The sequence below is a fragment of the Mytilus trossulus genome, chromosome 8, assembly GCF_036588685.1.
Source record: "Mytilus trossulus isolate FHL-02 chromosome 8, PNRI_Mtr1.1.1.hap1, whole genome shotgun sequence".
NCBI classification, from domain to species: domain Eukaryota; kingdom Metazoa; phylum Mollusca; class Bivalvia; order Mytilida; family Mytilidae; genus Mytilus; species Mytilus trossulus.
In genome coordinates, this window is record NC_086380.1 from 53,997,207 (window position 1) to 54,004,252 (window position 7,046).

Consider the following 7,046-nt stretch of genomic DNA (forward strand, 5'->3'; position numbering starts at 1 on the left):
AAATTACACTCAAATAACTGTGTGCAGCACAGTAACTAACCTAGGCAGTATACTCAAACGAATGTGTGTAGCACAGTAACCCAGAAATAACCCTCAAATAACTGTGTGTGTGAAGAGCAGAAAACCAGGAAGTATACTCAAACGAATGTGTGAAGCACATTAACCCAGAAATTACTCAAATGACTGCATACAGCACAGTTACCCAGGAAGTATACTCAAACGAATGTGTGAAGCACAGTAACCCATAAATTACACTCAAATAACTGTGTGCAGCAGAGAAACCTAGAAGGTAAACTCAAATAACTGCGTGTACCAAAGAAACAAAGGAAATACACTCAAATAACTATATGCAGCACAGTTACCAAGGAGGTACACTTGAATGAATGTGGCAGCACAGTAGAACAGGAAGTACCCAAAGGACTGCATGCAGCACAGTAACCATTGAAGTACATGTACACTCAAGCATTTTATAGACGACTATCCAGGTTTTTTTTTCACTTTAGAAGACCATATTACGGTCGACTATAATTGCAAACATCCACTTCATTTGAACTACTCTGGATAGTTGTGTCATTAGCAATCATACTACATTTCATATTTTTATCAACACTTGAAGAGTGCACACGCTGAAATATGTCACCTTCTTTACTAATCTTTGATATTATATTGATAGTCCTAAATGTAAAGCTTTATAACATGTGTCACATAAACTTAACATTAACCAAGAAAACTAAACATTGACCAATGAACCATAAAAATGAGGTCAAGGTCAGATTAACCATGCCAGACAGGCATGTAGTTTTCTCGTTTGAATTGTTTAAAATATCTGGGCCTTTTATAGCTGTTTATGGTCTCTTGTTCACAGTGGTCTCAATGACAAACACACCACATCTTCTTTTTTATATGTACAGCTAAGAATTCTTTCATATAACAAATTTAGTTGACATATTGCTTATATTTAAAGGAAAACAGACCAAAACACAAAAAACTTAACACTGAGCAATGAACCGTGAAAATGAGGTCAAGGTCAAATAAAACCTAAGCAACTGACATATAGATCATAAATATTTCAATACAACATGCAAATATAGTTGACCTATTGCATATAATATAAGAAAAAGAGACCAAAACTCAAAAACTTATCTTTTGACCACTGAACCATGAAAATGAAGTCAAGGTCAGATGACACCTGATGGCTAGACATGTACACCTTACAATCATTCCATACATCAAATATAGTACACCTATTGCATAAAGTATGAGAAAAATAGACCAAAACACATAAACTTACCTATAACCACTCAACCGTGAAAATGAGGTCAAGGTCAGATGACACCTACCAATTTTACATGTACACCTTACATACTAGACCTATTGCTTATAGTATCTGAGATATGGACTTGACCACCAAAACTTAACTTTGTTCACTGATACATGAAAGGAGGTCAATTGAATACTGTCTGACAGACATGAGGACCTTGCAAGAAATGCACATACCAAATGTAGTTAACCTATTACTTATAATAAAAGAGAATTTGACATCACAAAAAATCTTAACTTTTTTTTCAAGTAGTCACTGAACCATGAAAATGCGGTCAAGAACATTGGACATGTATGCGACTGAAACTTTGTCTTATGAATTTGGCAATTCATATATGTAGATGGTGTCTTACTCATCATTTCTTCTGTTTAAAGTTTCTATCTAACAAACATTTTTGAAAGATATTACGGCAAAATGTAAAACAAGAGTGCACATACTGAAATGTCTCATTTTCTTACTAACCATTGACTTTATGTTGATAGTCCCAAATATCATATAAAATGTAAAATGATCCAAGAAAATGAGGTCAAGGTCAAAACCAGATGCTCCGCAGGGCGTAGCTTTATACGACCGCAGAGGTTGAACCCTGAACGGTTGGGGCAAGTATGGACACAACATTCAAGCTGGATTCAGCTCTAAATTTGGATTGTGATTAAATAGTTGACACAGCTTAGGTTTCTGACACAGAATGAATGTGTTCTAATGAAATCAAAAAATTTTGTTTTCTCTCAAAGCAATTCACTATGCTGTTGAATATTAATCCTCTCAAAAAAAATGTTTGAAGAAATTTTCTTTTTATTTATGAAATTTCAAATGAGAAAATTGAACCCAATTTTTTTAATCGCATCCCCCTTTCCCTTATTCCAAAACTAATCTCAATTAAAATTTCTAATGGAGTTTGCAACAATTACTACTCATTTAAATACATCATAAAATATTAAGATGTAAAAAAAACTGCTTGTTATCACTGAATGGTAAAGATTATTTTAATTTATCAGTTGGTAGTAAAAAGTGAATATACATTGTATATTGTATATATAACAAAGATTTAAGTTGATTCTGGACAAAGAAAGATAACTCAAAATAAAAAAAAATCTTACAATTAGATATTTCTTGCTTACTATTCTGGACAAAGAAAGATAACTCTAATTGAAAACAAAATTGCTATTTCACAATATTTTGCAATAAGATATTTCTTGCCATTGCGCAATACTGTGCAATTGGCTTGCTATTGCACAAAACTTAATATAATAATTTTAGATCCTGATTTGGACCAACTTGAAAACTGGGCCCATAATCAAAAATCTAAGTACATGTTTGGATTCAGCATATCAAAAACCCCAAGATTTCAATTTTTGTTAAAATCAAACTAAGTTTAATTTTGGACCCTTTGGACTTTAATGTAGACCAATTTGAAAACAAGACCAACTAGAGGCTCTAAAGAGCCTGTGTCGCTCACCTTGGTCTATGTGCATATTAAACAAAGGACACAAATGGATTCATGACAAAATTGTATTTTGGTGATGGTGATGTGTTTGAAGTTCTTACTTTACTGAACGATTTTGCTCCTTACAATTATATCTATCATGAACTTTGCCCATTAGTAACAGAGAACTATATTTGGTAAAAATTTACATAAATTTACCAAATTAATGAAAATTGTTAAAAATTGACTATAAAGGGCAATAACTCCTTAAGGGGTCAATTGACCATTTAGGTCTTGTTGACTTATTTGTAGATCTTACTTTGCTGAACATTATTGCTGTTTACAGTTTATCGCTATCTATAATAGTATTCAAGATAACCAAAAACGGCAAAATTTCTTTAAAAATTACCAATTGGAGGGCAGCAACCAAACAACCAGTTGTCCAATTCATCTGAAAAATTCAGGGCAGATAGATATTGACTTGATTAACAATTTAACTTCTTGTCAGATTTGCTCTAGATGCTTTGGTTTCATAGTTATAAGCAAAAAACTGCATTTTACCCCTATGTTCTATTTTTAGCCGTGGCGGCCATCTTGGTTGAATGGCCAGGTCATCGGACACATTTTTCAAACTAGATACCCCAAAGATGATTGTGGCCTAGTAGTTTCAGTGGAGATTTTGTAAAAGATTACTTAGATTTATGAAAAATGGTTAAAGATTGACTATAAAGGGCATTAACTCCTAAAGGGGTCAACTGACCATTTTGGTAATGTTGACTTATTTGTAGATCTTACTTTGCTGAACATTATTGCTGTTTACAATTTATCTCTATCTATAATAATATTCAAGATAATAACCAAAAACAGCAAAATTTCCTCAAAATTACCAATTCAGGGGCAGCAACCCAACAACCGATTGACCGATTCATCTGAAAATTTCAGGGCAGATAGTTCTTGACCTGATAAACATTTTTATCCCATGTCAGATTTCCTCAAAATGCTTTGGTTTTTGAGTTATAAGCCAAAAACTGCATTTTTACCCCTATGTTCTATTTTTAGCGGTGGCGGCCATCTTGGTTGGTTGACCAGGTCACGCCACACATTTTTTAAACTAGATACCCCAAAGATGATTGTGGCCAAGTTTGGATTAATTTGGCCAAGTAGTTTCAGAGGAGAAGATTTTTGTAAAAGATTACTTTAATTTACGAAAAATGGTTAAAAATTGACTATAAAGGGCAATAACTCCTAAACGGGTCAACTGACCATTTTGGTCATGTTGACTTATTTGTAGATCTTACTTTGCTGAACATTATTGCTGTTTACAGTTTATCTCTATCTATAATAATATTGAAGATAAAAACCAAAAACAGCAAAATTTCCTCAAAATTACCAATTCAGGGGCAGCAACCCAACAACCGATTGACCGATTCATCTGAAAATTTTAGGGCAGATAGATCTTGACCTGATAAACATTTTTATCCCGTGTCAGATTTCCTCAAAATGCTTTGGTTTTTGAGTTATAAGCCAAAAACTGCATTTTACCCTTTTGTTCTATTTTTAGCCGTGGCGGCCATCTTGGTTGGTTGACCAGGTCACGCCACACATTTTTTAAACTAGATACCCCAAAGATGATTGTGGCCAAGTTTGGATTAATTTGGCCAAGTAGTTTCAGAGGAGAAGATTTTTGTAAAAGATTACTTTAATTAACGAAAAATGGTTAAAAATTGACTATAAAGGGCAATAACTCCTAAACAGGTCAACTGACCATTTTGGTCATATTGACTTATTTGTAGATCTTACTTTGCTGAACATTATTGCTGTTTACAGTTTATCTCTAACTATAATAATATTCAAGATAATAACCAAAAACAGCAAAATTTCTTCAAAATTACCAGTTCAGGGGCAGTAACCCAACAACCGATTGACCGATTCATCTGAAAATTTCAGGGCAGATAGATCTTGACCTGATAAACATTTTTATCCCATGTCAGATTTGCTCTAATTGCTTTGGTTTTTGAGTTATAAGCCAAAAACTGCATTTTACCCCTATGTTCTATTTTTAGCCGTGGCGGCCATCTTGGTTGGTTGACCGGGTCACGCCACACATTTTTTAAACTAGATACCCCAATGATGATTGTGGCCAAGTTTGGTTTGATTTGGCCCAGTAGTTTCAGAGGAGAAGATTTTTGTAAAAGTTAACGACGACGGACGACGACGACGACGGACGACGACGGACGACGGACGCCAAGTGATGAGAAAAGCTCACTTGGCCCTTCGGGCCAGGTGAGCTAAAAATGAGGAATCTACATACACAGTTAGATTTGGCATATATCATAGAACCCCATTTATTCAATTTTTGATGAAATCAAACAAAGTTTAATTTTGGACCCCGATTTGGACCAACTTGAAAACTGGGCCGATAATCAAGAATCTAAGTACATTTTTAGATTCAGCATATCAAAGAACCCAACCGATTAATTTTTTGTCAAAATCAAACTAAGTTTAATTTTGGACCCTTTGGACCTTAATGTAGACCAATTTGAAAACGGGACCAAAAGTTAAAAATCTACATACACAGTTAGATTCGGCATATCAAAGAACCCCAATTATTCAATTTTGATGAAATCAAACAAAGTTTAATTTTGGACCCTTTGGGCCAAAAACTCCCAAAATCACTACCAACCTTCCTTTTATGGTCATAAACCTTGTGTTTAAATTTCATAGATTTCTTTTTACTTTAACTCATGTAACTAAAGTTATTGTGCGAAAACCAAGAATAATGCTTATTTGGCCCTTTTTTGGCCCCTAATTCCTAAAATGTTGAAACCAAAACTCCCAAAATTAATCCCAACCTTTCTTTTGTCGTCATAAACCTTGTGTCAAATTTCATAGATTTCTATTAACTTAAACTACAGTTATAGTGTGAAAACCAAGAAAATGCTTATTTGGGCCCTTTTTGGCCCCTAATTCCAAAAATGTTGGGACCAAAACTCCCAAAATCAATACCAACCTTTCTTTTGTGGTCATAAACCTTGTGTTAAAATTTCATAGATTTCTATTCACTTTAACTAAAGTAACTAAAAGTTTTCGGACACCGCCGACGACGACGACGCAAACGTGATAGCAATATACGACGAAATTTTTTTCAAATTTTGAGGTCGTATAAAAACCAAACCGGAATTACATGTACATGTTCACCTTACAATCATAAAATACACCAAATATAGTTGATCTATTGCTTGAAGTTTCTTAACATTATTAAACAGGAAAACAAAACATTGACCAATGAATCATGATAGAAGAGGTGTACACCTTACTATCACTCTAGTTGATATTTTTTACTTATAGTATTCAAGAAAAAAACTTAACCATGAAAACTTAACATCGACATATGAATCATAAAAATGAGGTCAAGGTAATTAGATGATACCTGTCAGACAGACATATACACCTTACAAACATCCCATATACAACAAATATATCGACCTGATTGTAAAAGTTAAGAAAAACAGATCAAGACATAACCAATATACGACCAAAACATTTTCAATTTTTGCAATCGTAAAAAAACACTCACCAATGGAACTGTGAAAGTTAAGTCAAGGACAAACAAGAGTGCACAAGCTGAAATGACTCGCCTTCTCTACTAATCATTGATATTCTGTAGATAGTCCTAAATATGAAGCTTTATTACAACTGTCACATAAACTTAACATTATCCAAGAAAACTAAACATCGACCAATGAACCATATAAAAATAAGGTCAAGGTCAGATGGACAATGCCAGGCAGACATGTACAGCTAACAATTCTTCCATACAACAAATATAGTTGACCTTTTGCTTATAGATTAAGAAAAACAGACCAAAACACAAAATCATAACACTGAGCAACATGAGCAATGAACCGTGAAAAGGAGGTCAAGGTCAAATAAAATGTGTGCAACCTACAATAAGATCATGAAATATTTCCATACATCAAATATAGTTGACCTATTGCATATAGAATTAGAAAAAGAGACCAAAACTCAAAAACTTAACTTTGACTATTGAACCATGAAAATAAGGTCAAGGTCAGATGACACCTGCCAGCTAGACATGTACACCTTACAATCATTCCATACACCAAATATAGTAGACCTATTATAGCCATTGCATTAAGTATGAGAAAAACAGACCAAAACACAACCAGATGCTCCGCAGGGCGTAGCTTTATACGACCGCAGAGGTTGAACCCTGAACGGTTGGGGCAAGTATGGACACAACATTCAAGCTGGATTCCGCTCTAAATTTGGATTGTG